This window comes from Cannabis sativa, chromosome 8, assembly GCF_029168945.1.
Source record: "Cannabis sativa cultivar Pink pepper isolate KNU-18-1 chromosome 8, ASM2916894v1, whole genome shotgun sequence".
Taxonomy (NCBI): Eukaryota; Viridiplantae; Streptophyta; class Magnoliopsida; order Rosales; family Cannabaceae; genus Cannabis; species Cannabis sativa.
In genome coordinates, this window is record NC_083608.1 from 13378651 (window position 1) to 13397152 (window position 18502).

Genomic DNA, 18502 nt, shown 5'->3' on the forward strand with positions numbered 1-18502 from the left:
CGCCACGTCCGGATTTAAGCTGCTGTCTTTCATGGATGCCTATGCCGGGTACAACCAAATAAAAATGCATACGGCAGACCAGGAGTGCACTAGCTTCAGGACCGATAAGGGGGTATACTGCTACCTAGTCATGCCTTTCGGACTGAAAAACGCCGGAGCAACCTATCAAAGAATGGTTAACCGGATGTTTAAAAGCCTCCTGGGACGAAACATGGAGGTATATGTAGACGACATGCTCGTCAAATCCAAAGCATGCAACAGCCATGCAAGCGACTTAGAAGAATGTTTCGAAGTCGTCCGGAGATACGGTATGAAGCTCAACCCGAAAAAGTGCACTTTTGGGATCAAGTCGGGAAAATTCCTGGGCTTCATAGTCAGCCAAAGGGGAATCGAAGCAAACCCGGAGAAAATCCAAGCTCTCCTGGACATGCCATCCCCCAAGAAGCATAAGGACGTGCAGAGCTTGACCGGAAAGGTAGCTGCACTGAGCCGCTTTATCTCACGCTCCACGGACAAGTGCATACCCTTCTTCAACATACTGAAGAAATGCCAAAAGTTCGAATGGTCGGATGAATGCGAGGAGGCATTCAAGAGGTTGAAAGACCACATGGCCAAACCTCCTATCCTATCGAAACCCGTCCTTGGAGAAGACTTGTTCCTTTATTTGGCCGTCTCCGAGCACGCGGTCGCCGCCGCCCGGTCCGGAGGAAGAAAAACTCGGCACCCCGTGTACTATGTCGCAAGCGCATGATAGGGGCCGAGACAAGGTACCCGGTCATTGAAAAATTAGTATTCTGCCTCCTGATGGCATCAAGGAAGCTGAGGCCATACTTCCAAGCCCATCCGATCAAAATCTTGACCAATCATCCGCTCCGGCAAGTTCTCCAGAAGCCTGAAGCATCCGGAAGACTCCTCAAGTGGGCGATGGAGCTGAGTCAATTCGACTTACATTACGTGCCCCGGATTTCCATAAAAGGCCAAGCCTTGGCAGACTTCATCACCGAATGTAATGAAGCCGAGGCAACAGCCAATACACCGGTACCACCAATCCCCACTTGGAGGGTATTTGTAGACGGAGCTTCTAATGAGAACGGTTCAGGAGCCGGAGTGGCTATGATATCACCTACTGGATTGCGGCTCCAGGCAGCACTCCGATTCAACTTCACAGCTTCAAACAATGAAGCCGAATATGAGGCCCTGATAGCAGGGCTAAAATTGGCTAAAGCTGTAGGAGCCAAGAGAGTGGAAGTCTACAGTGACTCCCAGCTGGTCGTAAACCAGGTCTCCGGAGAATACCAAACTCGCGGCGAACGGATGGCCGCGTACGTAGCAATAGTTCGAGAACTGCTCCACGAGTTCACGGACTATAAAATAGAAAGAATCCCCCAAGAGAAGAACGCTCATGCGGACTGTCTGGCTAAGTTAGCCTCGGACAGTGAAATCGAAGAGCTGGGGGTAGTACCAGTGGAACGCTTGGCAGAGCCAAGCATCAAAATAAAAGAGACCACACTAACGGTTGGGCAAGAACCCAGCTGGATGGTCCCCATCATAAAATACATAACCACAGGTGAGTTGCCCCAAGAGAGGGCACTGTCTCGAAAGATTCAGTATCAGGCTCATCGTTATGTAATGATGGACCAAATTCTCTACCGGAGAGGACTCAGCATGCCTTATTTAAGGTGTGTATCGGACCCTGAAGCTAGACAAATCATGCTGGAGGTCCATGAAGGGTTCTGTGGAGATCATACGGGAGGACCCAGCCTCTCAAAGAAAATATTGAGGCAAGGGTACTTCTGGCCAACAATGAAAAAAGATTGTATAGACTATGTCCAAAAGTGTGACTCGTGCCAAAGGTACGCGAACATACCGAGAGCTCCTCCAAATGAGATCACTTTGATGACCAGCCCCTGGCCCTTCGCGGTCTGGGGAATAGATCTCATCGGGTCTCTACCTACGGGAAAGGGAGGGGTAAAGTATGCAATAGTAGCAGTGGACTACTTCACCAAGTGGACAGAGGCTGAGCCTATGAAGACAATAACTGCTAAGAAGGCATTGGACTTTGTTATCAAAAACATAGTGTGTCGATACGGCTTGCCTCACAAGATAGTCTCAGACAATGGAAAGCAATTCGATTGCGAGGAATTTACTGACTTTTGCAACCAACACGGAGTGGTAAAAAGCTTCTCCGCGGTAGCCCGGCCTCAAACAAACGGCCAGGCGGAAGCAGTCAATAAAATCCTAAAGGTCACTTTGAAAAAGAAGCTGCTGGCCTGTAAAAATAACTGGCCTGAAGAATTGCCAAGGGTATTGTGGGCTTACCGGACGACCCCCAGAACCACAACCGGTCACTCGCCGTTCTCAATGGCGTACGGTTGTGAAGCAATGGTCCCGGTGGAAACATTATTCCCATCCCACAGGAGGACGACTTATGATCCGGCCATCAATCAGGCACTGCTCCAAGAGGCTTTGGATCAAGTCGAAGAACTCCGGAATGAGTCTCAAATACGGATGGCTGCTTATCAAAAGAAGGTGACCAAGTATTTTAACTCCAAGGTTAAAAACAGAAAATTCGCTATTGGGGATATGGTCCTAAGAAGGGTTTTTCCAGCCACCCAAGAACCCGGAGTGGGGGTACTTGGACCAAATTGGGAGGGACCATATGAGATCGAGGACGAGATCGGTTCTGGCACTTACAAACTAAAAAGAATGGACGGAACCACCGTCCCAAGAGCCTGGAATGCCGATCACCTCAGAAAATATTACCAGTAGCGAATTAAAACTTAGATTTTGTTCAAAGGGTTTGTACCGTCCAAATGTATACCTCCTCTATATTAAATAAAACTGAGTGCCTTAAAAAAAGTTTCTATGCCACTCAGGGGGGTACTAGGGTATACCGCACGGACAAACAAAAAACAAACTAAGTAAAATATCCTGACCCAAAGGGCAGGTCAAAAAGTATGCACAAAAATAAAAAAGCATAAGTATAAAAACCCTGAGCCAAAGGACAGGTTAAAAAACATAAGTGTGACAAATAAAGATCGCATAAAAAATATCCTAGCCCAAAGGGCAGGTCATATACATATAAACGGCCCGGGGACAGGCCTTAAAATATAATTGTCTCCCCTTCAAATGAAAGCTGCTACCTATATGTAAACTGTTCTAAGGTAGCAGCAAATATGTACAAACAAAAAAAAAGAGAGTTATAAAAGAAATGGGTGGAATTTGGGTCAATAGTACGGCAGCTCAATCAGCCCGCGGAGGAAGGCGAGGTCCAATACGCGCCTCTAGCGCCGCATTAAGCTTCTTCTTCTTTTCCCGGAATCTGGCAATCATTTCCTCGGGTTTGGGATAGAAAGTAAGCTTGATATCTTGATCATTGGTGGCCCAAGCCATATAGACACGATCATCGAAGCGCTTCGGGCACCGGGCGCAGGAAACGGGAGAAAGGAGCTCGGCCCTTTTGGCCTTCCTGGTGGATTGTTCTTTGAAATCCCTAAGCTCCTTTAACTCCGCAGCGAGAGCGGCCTTGGACTCAATGTCCGACTGGTGAGTTTCCTCTAAAGATCTCACCTTGGCGACCATTTCATCCAAAGCCTCCCTGGCCTCCCGGAGATCCCGCCTGGCCTTGTCAGCAGCCTCGGTTTGAGCCCTTAGTTCCTCCTGATGATGGGCCTCCATCCTGTTCCTCCGCTGAGCCTCGTCCCGGATCATGGCCTCCGCCTGAGCCTCCCTCCGTTTGGCCTCCTCTTCCTTGGCCTTGGCCGCGGCCTCCTGGCGCTCGGCAGCCTCCTGGTAGATCTGCCTCTCCGCTGTGAGGTCCTGAAGGACCTTCCGGACATCATTCATGTCCCCAAAGTCGGACAGAGTGAAGCCATGGTTTATGATGTTCTTGGAGAGGCGGCCAGCCTCAGCAGCAAGCTGAACCATAATGAAAGGATAAGAAGGAGGAATTTCTCAAAGGAGAAAGCAAAATACAAACAATAAAAGGAAACGCAAAAATTGCAAAGTACTTACCACCGTGAGAGAATGGCTAAGGTCCTGGACCTGGAAGATGGAGTTCAGGGAAGCGCAAGTGGCAAACCGCTTAGGCGCACAACGGGTGAGCTGAGAAGCGAACTCGCCGGTCATCTCCGCGGCAAAAGGAGCCAAGGTAGGCCCTAGGAAGCGACGGAACCAGTCCGATAAGGGGTCCAGATTAAGGTCCCACGGATCCTGGTATTCCGGGTGGTTGATGCTCGCCTCAACCTCGGCTCGTAGAATCCTCCTAAGGGCCTCCACTTCGGCATACCCCCGGGAGTACCCGTCCATAGCATAGTTGTGTTTGGCTATGCGAAGCTCCTGCCTCACCTCGTCCCCCGGAATCGGGGTAAGAACGATGTTGGGAGGAGCAGGATTTTCCTCCATCGGGGAGACCCCGCCGTCCAGACCATGAGCAGGAGTGTCGGCCCTCCGAGGCCCCTTTGGCTCATCCTGGGCAATCATCTTGCCCTTGCGCTTGCGAATCAGAGCCACCTCAGGCTCCTCCTCGCCCTCCTCTGCTTCCTCCGGAAGGGCTCGAGGCTCTCCCGCACCCTCAGCGGCTCCCTCCGGGAAGTCCCATCCCTTCCCTTGGCCTTCTCCCGGAAGCACCTCCTCGTCATCCACTAAGTCAATAGTGTCAGGGGGAGCGCTGGAAGAAACCTTCAAGGAAGGGGCCGGGGGAGAAGAGGTGAAGGCCGGAGGAGCCACGGGAGTGTGAACCCCGGCAAGCTGTTCCAGGATGGCATCCATGGAGATATCTGTTTCAAAAAATAAGCAAGTGTTAGAAGTCCGTGAGGAACCGCTTATACAAGATACAGCAAATAAACTACTCCTACCCGAACTCCCTAATTCGGCCCTAGCAAAGTACTGAACTTTAATGCTGGCCGCGTCATCTCCAAGATAACTGTCCGAGGGCCGGAACCAGCTGGACATTATGTAAGCAGAAGGACCTAAGGGAATAGGTTCCGGAGGGCCGGAGCCCATCCGAGACCGACCTAGGTAATCTCCTAAGTTCGAAAAATAAAACTCCTTCAAGCGATCCCCCCACCGGGTCGACGGCATCCTAAATCTACGAAGACGCTCGTCGAACCCTACGGGCCTACGACTGGTGTACTCATCAACGGAAGGAACATAACGAACTACCAAGGGAGACTTACCGCCGGTACCGGAGGTGCTAGCACCGGGAGCCCCGAGTTTGGTTCGGGGACCGGAGGCTGTGGCCGGGAAGTTTGCTTCTCGGAAGAATCTTCAATACGAAGGGGCCTCCTGGCAGGACGATCCCCAATCTCTTCTTGAAGAATCTTGTCAAAAAATTTAGCCTCGGACTTCCCGGCAATGGCTTGGCTCCTTCGCACCACCGGACTCCCCACGCGGAGTCCTCTCCCAGAGGCAGCCTGAGCCTGAGAGTATGCTTTCTCCTGGGCCTTCCGGTAGAGATAATCTTGGTACTTCTTCTCTGCCGTGGCAATAAGCTGGGCCCGGAAGGCCTTCTCCGCAACCGGCGCCCTCACATTGGGGCAGATGACCCGCGAGAGGTTGGAGTCATCCACGGATTGGTGAGAAAGGATAAGTTTGGCCTTCCTACAATTCTCCGTGGTGACTAGGCCCCCGACATCAAGATCGGCGCGGTCATAGGAGGCAAAGGCTTGGGCCCTTCGAAGGAAAGCTTGAGTGGGAAGCGTCCGCTGGTAAGGTGGGATCCGCACCCACTCCGTGAGAAGCTCCGGGTGGTCCACGGCCCTGAACCCGGAAGAGAAGAAAAAGCGGTGGCGGTACTCCTTAACGTGAGTCTGCCTATTATACGGAACCACCCCCTCGTTAGCAGGGTGGATCCGGAACCCATAAAAACCATCCTTGAGTTTGTCCCCTTTCTTGTGGACGGATACAAGTTCATAAAAATATAAAATTTCCGCCGGGCTGGGAGACCCCCAGCCGCGGGCGGTGTAAAAAATAAATAAGCCTGAGAGCAGGCGGTAAGCTTGAGGAATGAGTTGGTATGGCGCAAGGCCGACAAATACAAGAAAATTAACAAAATAATCTTGGAGCGGGAGCATGGCACCGGCCATCAAATGAGTCTGACTCCACGCCCCGAAGCCATCATAGTTATGATTAGGCGTCTCCGAGTCACGAGGAGGCCGGTGATAGGTCCCTGAGGTGGAGGGTTTGATCCCAGCGACTTCTATAATATTCTCCAGCTGGTGAGGACAAGTCAAGGTGGATCGAAGCTCAGCCGCTTCCCACCCAGTCGCACGGGATTTATACCCCTCCTGGGCAACAGGTCCCAGGGAAACCTCCTCCAGCGTGGCCATTTCCTTTCCCTTCTTCTTCGAAGATTTTGAGCCAGAAGCAGACATTTTGTGTTCTGAGAAAAACAAAAAGGGAAAAGAAAATTCCAGCAGTTAGGTCCCATACCAAACCCTGAGTCAAGAAAAAGGGAGTGGGGGTCCCCTAACCGCTGGAAAGAGGCCCCCTCCGGACACGTGTCACATGGGAAACCCTAGAGAAATTCCCTAAACAAGTGTCGGGTGCAGTGAAATCGCAGAAAGAGGTTTTACAGAGTAAAAAAAAAAGCAAAAAAAAAGAAGAAAAACCATTCTATGCCCTAAGCAACTGTTGAACGAAGAACGCATGGCTCTCTTCAACAAAGCTGTATGGTTACAACAGAGGCATGATAATGGCGATTCTACAACTAACGCAGTAAACATAAAACAGAACTCGAAGAACTTAAACACTCACACACCCAGAAAACTCTAAGTACGAACCCAGAAAACAAACGAAGTAAATATAAGCATGTTATCTAAGGATGCAAGAAACTTACAGTAGATCGTTGAACTGGGGGTACTGAATGTGGTAAAGTGAAAGTTGAGAAGAACTGGCGAAATCAAACACTGGAAAACTGAAAGAAGTGTCTAAGTGTTAAGACAGTTCGTGCTACTTTGAGGAATTTTCTCTCTGGGAAATTCGAGCAGAAATGGCAAGGAATGGAAAGTAACCGAAATGAAGGAAAGGTGGTGGCTTTTATAGGCAAAAACGCATGAGGAACAGGCATCATCACCTACCAATCGCACGGTGGGGGAGATACACGATTCGAATTCTCGAAAATCAACGGATCAGATCAATCTGCCATAAAGGCGGTGGAAACGCTTGAGTATCCGTCTGACACCATTAATGCGCCGCATCAATCAAAGGGCGTGAAACGAATCGACCTCTGCAAAAGCGGATCGCCGCATTTAATGCCATCATTAGACACGCCTTCACGCGCCCCAAGCTCGTGTGAGAAGACCGAGGAGGCGGCTGGAGACATTCCTGCAAAAGGCGAATCGCTGCATTAAATGTCATCATTAAATGTGCCCCCACGCGCTCAAGGCTTGAGCCAGGGAAACGAGGAGTCGACCGGAGGCACTTAAGCAAGCCTTGGTTTATTTTTACTAAGTAAACAAGGCTTGGGGGGTAAATGTTGCCCCTGAATTCGCCCAAAATACGTGGACTAGTCGAATTAGGACACGTGGATCAGATAACCTGTAAACATTTGATAAGACTTTGTGCGCCACAAGGAAGCGCAGTTAGCGTGGGTCCCGGAGGAGGCACCCGGAGTACAAGGTACTCCGGGAAGCTCGCATGACGTGAAGCCTCTCCGGGATGTGTCAGATCTCTCTCGAGCAATCAAGTCGCATTTAATGCCGCATGGGAGGAAGCGTGTTGGGACTGTAACACGCAATAAAGTCTGACGGCACAACCCCCAAACAGCAGCGCTACAGTAATGATCATTTAAGTCTAGCGACGGCTACTCTGCGAAGAGTCACGTCAATCACAAGGCAAAAAGGACATTCTTCATAAAAACCCTACGGCACCTAAGGATTTGACCATGCATCACCCATGGTATGTTCATTGGAAATGCCCAACTTTATGGATACTTACAGATATATGTGTAAGAACAATTCTAGGGATTACCCCACCAAAACACTATAAATACCCCCTCAAAGCTCATTTAATGGGGTCGAGAATCTTGGTTTGCAAAAGAGCAAGAAGAGAAAATACTCACCAAGAACATTCTCTGTATTTATGAGAAAGACATTCTCTCAAGTGCGGAATCTCTATTAAATACATCCATTAATAACAAAGACTCGTGGACTAAGGCTCATTAACGCCTCAACCACGTAAAAATCTTCATCTCACTTTCTTACAGCTCTTTATTATAATCATATTTTAATAGTTCCCGAAAATCTCGGTCAACAGTTAGAATTTAGGAAATTTAGGAGTTTGTTGAATTTTGAATTTTTTCAAATATTCTCTAACAACCTAAATTTGAATTCTAGTTAAGATATTTGTTTTAAAATTTAATTTTATTTTAAATTTTAAAATTGGGATATTTTAGCTTACTTTCCAAATATTCCAGATCAGTTATTTGTTTGTATTGTTTTTTTATATATTAATATACAAATTTTTTTTACAAACCTATTATTTATTTGATCTAAATTGCTATGATTAACTTGTTGACAGATCCAATGATCTGATTTTAATCATAGTCCAATTGTCAATAGATCTTAAAATAATTTGTAACAGGTAATTTTTGCTATTTCTTTCATCTGTGTAAACCTAGTAACATAATAGGGCCCATCCAAATCATTTGACCTGTGTGAGCCTATATGTTTGCTATTGGGCTTAGATGCATATAGGAAGCCCATTTAAGTTTTACTAAGTAAATGGACTAGGTTGCTAAAATAAATTTTGACATAAGTAAATTTATTTAGGCCCAATTAGATTTGGGCTTATTCAATGAATAACAATTATTTATTTAAAGGTTAAATTCCTCTCTTTTGGACCTTGTGTGAGAGTTGGGGGCCAATAGAAGTAGGTACGACATACTGAACCCAGCTCCCCCTCACATGAACTACCCCAATTGTGAAGGCCCATTTGCCTTATTTAAATAATTGTATTAGATTAATTATATTAGTCTGGCCTAATTAAAATTGAATTAGCAACATAATAAACTTTTAAAATATATGAAATTTATTTTCATTTAATATTTTAAAGTTAATTTTAGAAAAACACTTAGTTAATGATATATTCTAGATAGTTATTTCTAGTACTAATTATATTTTCTAATATTTAATTAGAAAAATATCATAGATTGTGAAATTAATTGTTTAATAATTAATTTTGGTACAATCTAAGTTAAGTATATTTTTCCTAGTATTAAATTAGAATTAATAATTAAGTCTTCTCTGTACTTAATTATTTATTTCTTGAATTTAATACATTTAATTAAATTGAAAATTTAAATATTTAAGTTGATTTTCATCATGATACTTAAATATTATTATTTTCATGTTATTTAATTAAAATTAAATATTATTTTAAGTTTGAACTCTTATTTTAGAATAACTTAAATTTGAATAATTTACAAAATATATTTTATTTTATTTTATTAATCTTTTTCCCACAATTTCGAAATTGCATTTCTTAAATGCAGAAATTTCGAATTTTATTTGAAAAATAGATTAAAGTTGAAAATTATTTATTTTAATTTTGGACCAACTTAAATCAATGATTTTTTCATTTCATGATTAATTAAAAATAAATGAATTAAAATATATTATAATTAGAAATTGAATTAATTAGTCAAAGAAAGTCTAGATAGATATTATCTGTTTTGCTTGAAGTATTTTTCTAGTGTATTTAATTAAATAGAAAATTAATATTTAAGTTGATTTTCATCATGATACTTAAATATCTGAATTTTTTTTTTAATATTTAATTAAATAGGAAAATTATATTTGTTGTAAATTAATTTTATTAATTAATTTTGGGCCAACATAAAATTAGAATAATTTTTTCCAGGATTTATTTTTATTTTATTTTAGCAAGCAATTTTGAAAATTGTATTCTTAAATACTTCAATTTTTCGAATTGCAATATATATTTATAGAAAATTAAATTTTGAGTTGTAAATTAATTTAAATTAATTTTGAAACAACTTAAATTGAATATTTTTCTAAATATTTATTGGAAATCATTACTAAGATGGAAATAATTCATTTTATTTTCATATCCATCTAAGTATAATTTATAAATATTTAATTAAAATTTATATTTAGAATTTTTCATTCTAAATTGGAAATTTTAATTAAGTAAATATATATTTAAAATAAATAATAGATGAAAATACAACTCTTTAAAATAATGAGCTTTTAGTTATAAGGATATTTTATCTCCATTGTTGGTCTTACAATAGTTAAATGTTTTCAATATAACATCGAGACGCTAGACTTCGTCCCCCTTATGGATGGTTATTCGTTGAACGCATTTAACACCGTAAGATCTCATTTGATAAGTGTTTTGTAAGTTTTCGTCTCTATTAGACTCTCCCCTACGGTGACTACTTAGAGATAAACTTATAAAACATGACACAATGGTGGAAGCTCATAAAATGAGAATAACCTTGACTCTCGCCTATCGGGACAACGTTGGATTCTTATTCTTATCGAATAAAAGGTTGCTAGAATGGTTTGCATTTTAGATGAGCTGACAACTCTATTCAATGAATGATACTTTGACGCTCGCCTACCGGGACACTGTATCAGTTTGTTGAAGACCTTGGAAATTATTTAGGATTGTATGTTTTAGTATTTCACTTGTCATTCCTACTTGCTATATGTTTAATAATTTCTGAATTGTGTATGAATTTATATTGAACCATGTTATTTTCTGTTATTAAATTGTAGTTTAATTTTGAATCTTCATTGTTGGTCTAACTTGGTTTGTTGTTCTAATGGGACAAATCCCTAATGGATTGTCAACATTAGACAAACATACTAGTGTTAGATCTCGAATGATAAGTATTGTAAATGCAACATATAGCTGTTCATCAATTGATGACACCTTAGACTAGTATTTACAATATGAAACAAGAAGATAGTATAAATAAGATTACTTTGAATCTCGCTAATCGGAGCATCGTTGGATTCTTATTTACATACGAAATTATCCTAATTCCTCTTAGCTTATTCATTTCGAATTAGCTCAATAACATATCATTGGATGAATGGTCTATAAATCATTTAATGTCATTCTATTTTCTCTTAAGAAATTAAATGACACATATGATTATATTCCCGAAATTCTATCCCAAAATGATATAAATCCTCAATCTTAGAAATCTCCTACTTGTATGGGCAAATCAGACTTAGAGTTAAATTAGTAGTGGTGGTCCAAGAAAGAATTACTCATTATATTTGGTATAAATTTAAGTCTTTGACTTTAAATTTTAGATTCAAAATAATTTTTTTTAATACAATATAGTTTCACTTTCACAAGTGTTTAATAACCATTTTCTATCAATGGATTCAAACTGTATGTTAGTAAGGAATATGAGTTTAGTATTCTGTGACCAGAATCCACTTGCACTATTCTAAGAACTCTTTAATGTAACTAAACCTGAGTCATCAAAAGACACAACCATATTTTATAAATCTATGGCATTTGTATCTTGTTCATAGTGGTTTTGACAAGATCATTCTCTGCAAAGAGTTAATATGCCTATATCCACTGAAAGTAAGTTCATCTCATTCGCAGATGGATGTACATTCAAGGGTGGATATGAGTTTTTCGTTGTATTTTTAAAACGATCACTCTAGATTTTACCTTATGCAAAAGAAATTTGAAATGTTTGAAAAATTTCATGAATTTCTAGCAATGGTGAAAAAACCATCAAGGTAAGTGGTTAAAGATTTTGCAAACTGATATGGGTCGAGAAATAGTTAGTAGATATGCAGTTCACAGATCATTAAGTTGATTTTGAATTATATCCAAACTTACCCCCCCCCCCAAAAAAATTCGAGTTGCTTATTGATGATTAGTTACTAGTCGTTGCCAAAGTCCTTCTATGGTAATACAATTTCAGAATGATGCAATGGTTGGATACTTAATGTAAATCATTACTAGATTCATGGATGACCTAATCGAAATCTTAAGAAAAGCTAGAACTGTTAACCATGGTTTGCATGTTTGTTAGCTATTCTAAGTGATTAGGGATGGAACATCCCATAGTCAATAGATAAGAAAGTGTTTGAATTAACAAATACTACTTTTCCAGGAAAATGACTAAGTCTGAAAAACAAAGTAGCAAATAAAGGAGATAATTTTTCTTGGTTCCATAAGTGTTCTATCATCTTATTCGATACATGATGATCCCACTGCCTTTGTTGTCTTGACACAACCGAAGAGGTTAATACCATTTAGTTTTCTTAGACATAATTCACGGTACCTTGTCGTAGTGGGAGGGTTTCTAGGAACTCACCTTCTTACGACTTGGAAGACACTAGTGATTAAAATCCATTGTGAGTTTAAACAAGTAATGGATTGTCAAGATAAGAATCTAAGAAGAAAAGCCAATAGAACTATGGTTTGATCCATTCACATGGAATAACCTAAAGTTTTCTATAACAAGGACAAGAAAGCAAATTTTCGTGTATAAGTCTATTCAATGGACTTAACAAGACTTCCTGTTCCTAGTATTATAGGTTTGAGTTTATCTAAACCTATGGCTTTTGGTACACCTGGTAATTACTTACTCTAATGCAAGCAACTTACTTTAGTAAGATGATGAAGCATTTTCTTTTCTAAAGGCAATCTATAGAAGCTTCTCGACTTCTAGGCATAGATTTTATTTATCTAAGGAAAAGTCTCAACTATTCCAGAAAAGATAAAGCCATGAAAGAATTTCTTAAATCAACAGTGAGATGTCTCAGATATGCTTTAGTATGCCTTAGACCAGACACCTGCTGTTGAGTGGGAGTAATGAGTAGGTATCAGATTAATCAAGGAGAGGAACATTGGAAGAAAATTAAGTAAATCTTAAGATTAAGAAGAGGAACTATATGTTAGTCGATAAGGGTGTGTTTAAAACTCTTAGACTACACCATATCAGATTTCGAGACTTGCCTTTGTGCTAGAAAGTCTGCTGATAAGATGGTGATTACTCTGGGGGTGGAGTAGTGATTTTGGAGAAGTGTAAAATCCTATCTGAAGTCTCTTAGTCTACCAGAGAGAGACTGAATGTTAAAGTTGCAGGAAAGGTACTTATTCAGTCTAAGGAAAGTTCTATACATTTGTGTCACCGTTCCAACTTGTCTTAACTACTAGTGTTATTTCCTGATTAACCAAAAAGTAGTTGCCAAAAGATAGAATCTAGTATCCCAAGAGAGTAGACATATAGAGAGGAATTTCACATTATCAAACTTTTTTGTGATTAAGGAAGAGTAATGGTGGAGAAAAGGTTGTGTTTAATTCAACCTATCAGATCCTATTACGAGGAGTATACTACTACTACACTTGATTTGTATATCAAGGTGTTGATATTATTTGAAATGCACATTTTGTTTTATATTAGTGCAAGTGGGAGTTTGTTGGGTTTTGTGCCCTAAATAAAACCCATTTCAATATAATCAGATTTACTTATTAATAAAGATCAGAAATAACATTTTATGTTGCATGGTTCACATGATTTATTTCATGATTATATACATATAATGTATGAATTCTATTTAAGTCCAGAACATATGAATTTGTTAATGATTATAGTGTTGTCAGCACAGTGGAATATAATCTTAATTATATGTTTGGAAATTTATTCCCTAATTTGTCAGTTCACTGGATTTAGACTGACATGGTATAATCAGCCATAGGTATTCTTACACCTTGGATAAGTGTTATGTCCTTTCCAGGGCATTGGCAAAGTTTACCAGTATCGAAGGTATGGAGTATACATCGGAAGGGACCGATATTGAACTTTGATTAGATATATTAAAATTTACTGTAATATCTATTTAATTCAATATCACCGTTGATCCTAGATCAAATGATCTTAATCCCGATATGGTTAGGTTCGATCTCAAGAGTATTATACATGTTCTTTGATTTGTTAGTTAAGCCTACTTTTGGGTCAGGGTGATACGTACATTTTGGGAACATGATAGTATAATTGAGTGGGAGCGCTAACATAAATATGGAGTCTATAACTTCTATAGGAATTTAGAAGTGAAACAATGATATCCTTCGAGCTTGGCTAAACAGAGATAAATGGTGGAGATCTCATTTCACTTCGCTGAAAGATCATTTATACGGAGCTAAGTGTTTTAAGGATAAAATACATTGAAGGTGTAACGGTAACTTAGTGCCTATTCAATGTAGATCATCTGTTAGAGGGTCATTGATCAAATTAGGATTATAACAATGGATAACTAATGACGTATCTATATCGTGGAACATATAGAGTGTTCTATATGACTGAGAGTGCAATTCCAAGTTCTAAGTGTGGATTCAATAAGGAATTAATAAGTTAGGGAATTAATTTGGTTCGACTTATTGGAAGCTCGAAAATATAGGCCCATGGTCCCCATACTAGTTGAGACCATACTACTTGTAAGACTCAGTTAATTGATTTTGATTAATCAATTATACTTCTAAAGTTAGACTATGTCTAGTTTATGAATTTTCACTATATTATAGCTTGATTGTGAAGAAATAGTGTTTTGGGGTTTATTTGTTAATTAAGAGACTTTATGGAGTCTAATTAATAAATATTATAAATGATAATTTTATTTGATAGTTATTTTAATTATTAAATAAATAGTTTGGCATTTATAGGTTTGAATTGAAAAATATGGTATTATTGAAATAAAGTGGCAAAATTGTAACTAGAGATTGGTCCACTTATTGTGTACGGCCAAGAGGTATTTTTGCCCAATATTTTATTCTTTTTTAAAACATTTAATTCAACCCTAACCCTATTGAAGAATAGTATAAAAGGAAGGTTATGGTCTCATTATCCAACTAATGCCTCCAAAGCTAAAAACCTAGATGAGACCTCTTCCTTCTTCTTTCTTTTTCAATTCGAAACACTAAGCCTTTCTTCACAGTAAATAATTTCAGCCATTAGTGATAGAGTAGTGCCCACACACATCAAGTGGCATCTCAATCATAGTGTGTAAGACTGTAGGAGATTCCAACCAACAAGAAGGAGAATCGCATCAAAAGAAGGAGAGAAAGAGATCAAGGTTCAGATCTTGATTATGTTCTGCTACAGAAAGGATTCAAGTGCTAGAGATCTGAACGGAAGGAGTCGTTATATTTCGCTGCACCCAATGTAAGGTTTCCTAAACTTTATATGTGTTTATTTCATTGTTTTAGAATTCATATTAGGATGTTAATGAAACATACATGGTAGTAAATCTAGATCCTGGTGAAATATTTCCAACATATCCAAGGTGTAAGAATACCTATAACTGATTATCATGTCAGTCTAGATCCAGTGAACTCACAAATCAGGGAATAAACTTTCGAACATATAATTAAGATTATATTCCACTGTGCTGACAACACTATAATCATTAACAAATTCATATGTTCTGGACTTAAATAGAATTCATACATTACATATATAATCATGAAATAAATCATGTGAACCATGCAACATAAAATGTTATTTCTGATCTTTATTAATAAGTAAATCTGATTATATTGAAATGGGTTTTATTTAGGGCACAAAACCCAACACTTCTACCATTGTTTCATACTTTGTAAATTTATCTCTAAGTAGTCACCGTAGGGGAGAGTCTAATAGAAACGAAAACTTACAAAATACTTATCATAAGAGATCGTTACGGTGTTAAATGCTTCAACGAATAACCATCCATTAGGGGGACGAAGTCTAGCGTCTCGAGGTTATATTGAAAACATATTAACCATGTAGGACCAACAATGAAGATCGAATATCCTAATAACTAAAGCTCATTATTTTAAAGAGTTGTATTTTCTTTGATACTTATTTTAATCTATTTATTTTAATATATATTGATTTAATTAAAATTACTATTTTAGAATAAAATTCTAAATATAAATTTTAATTTAATATTTATAAAATTATACTTAAGGAAGATATGTAAAAATAAAAATAAATTATTTTTTATCCTTAGTATTAATTTTCCAATAAATATTACGAAAATTATTCAATTTAAGTTGATCCAAAATTAATTAAAAAAGTTCAACTCAAATTTAATTTTCTATAAATATATAATGCAAAATTCGAAAAATAATGTATTTAAAATAAATACAATTTTCGAAAATGCTATAAAATAAAATAAAATAAATCTTGAAAAATTATTCTAATTTATGTTGATCCAAAATTAATTAAAAAAAATAATAATTTTCAACACAAATATAATTTTCCTATTTAATTAAATATTAAGAAAATTATCAAATATTTAAATATCATGATAAAAATCAACTTAAAATTAATTTTCTATTTAATTAAATACTTCAAGCAAACAGACAATAACTATCTAGACTTTCATTGACTAATTAATTCATTTTCTAATAATAATATATTTTAATTAATCATTTAATGAAAAAATTATTGATTTAAGTTGGTCTAAAATTAATTAAAAAATAATTAATTTTCAACTTTAATCTATTTTTCAAAAAAAAAAATCAAAAATTTTCTGCATTTAAATAAAAAATACAATTTCGAATTTTAAAAAAATGATTGATAAAATAAAATAAAATATACTCCGAAAATTATTCAAATTTAAGTTGTTCTGAAATTAAAATTTCCAACTTAAAATAATTTTCTATTTAATTAAATATTCTGAAAATAATAATATTTAAGTATCAAGAATGAAATCAACTTAAATATTTAATTTTCAATTTATTTAAATTTATTAAATATAATAATTAAATAATCAAGTATAAAATAAACTCAATTATTAATTCTAATTTAATACTAGAAAAAATATTTTTAATTAAGTTGATCCAAAATTAAATAATAAATAATTAATTTTCAACTTAAAATATTTTCCTAATTAAATATTAGAAAAAATATAACTAGTCACTAGAAATTACTATTTAGAATATATTTCAATTAACTAAGTGTTTTTCTAAAATTAACTTTAAGATATTCAATGAAAAAAAAATCATATATTTTAAAGCTAATTATGTTGCTAATTCAATTTTAATTAGGTTAGACTAATATAATTAACCTAATACAATTATTTAAATAAGGCAAATGGGCCTTCACAATTGGGGTGGTTCATGTGAGGGAGGACTGAGTTCAGTATGTCGTACCCACTACTATTGGCCCCCTAACTCTCATACAAGGCCCAAAGAAGAAGAATTTAACCATTAAATAAATAATTGTTATTCATTGAATAAGCTCAATTCTAATTGGGCCTAAATAAAATTACTTATGTGAAATTTTATTTTAGCAACCTAGTCCATTTAATTAATAAAACTTAAATGGGTTTCCTATATGCATCTAAGCCCAAAAGCAAACATATAGGCTCACATAAGTCAAATGATTTGGATGGGCCCTATCATGTTACTAGGTTTACACAGATGAAAGAAGTACAAACTTTACCTGATACAAATTATTTATAGGATCTATTGACAATTGGACTATGATTAAAATCAGATCATTGGATCTGTCAACAAGTTAATCATAGCAATTTAGATCAAATAAATAATAGGTTTGTTAAAAAAAAATTGAATAAACAATATAAATAAACAAACAATGTCCATGTAACAGATTGTGAAAAAAAATATTAATATAATTAAATTATTATTTTAAACTAACCAACTAAATAAAAATCTCATCAAAATTTAAAATTCAAATAAAATTGAAAACTAATTTAAAATATCAAGGTTTATTTAAATTATTTTATCAAATTGAATTAAATATCAAATAAGATAAATAATTTGAAAAATAATATTTTCAATATCATTTTCTAATTTTATAATTTAATAAAATTAAAATAATAAAATAAATCAATTTTAAAATAGATATGGTTAGGCAATTATTGTTTTAAGAATAAAATAATAAATAAATAATAACTATCCTAATTATATTTCAAAATATCTCAAATTAAGAATTATTCAAATTTCTACAAAAATATCTAAGTTATTTAAATATTTAAAATATAATTTATAAATTTCTAATAAGTAAAATGATATAAAATAGTAAAATATCATTTCTGAAACTTATAATTTATAAACAATTAAATATTTAACAAAATAACAAATTTTTGAATTTGAAAAATATTATGGTTAGAATATCTATAAAAAATATCTAGGTTAATTTCAAATTTATTAATTATTTAATATATCATATAAGGTGATTTTAATATAATACTTCAAATTCAAAAAGATAAAGTTATCTTTTAATTTAAAATATGCCCAATACTAAAATATCTAACCTTAAAAATAAATAATATATAAATATTAAGGAAATTAACAAATTTTTAAATCTGACCATAATTTAAAAAATAAAATAATCAATTTTTAAATTTAAATCTCAAAATATCAAAAAATTAATAATAATCTATTAAAAATAAATATTATTAATTCAAAAAATTATATTTAAGTTTAAATATTTTAAAAAATAATATTTATTTTAATTTTAGGGCGAAAAAATCGAAATTGGGAAAAA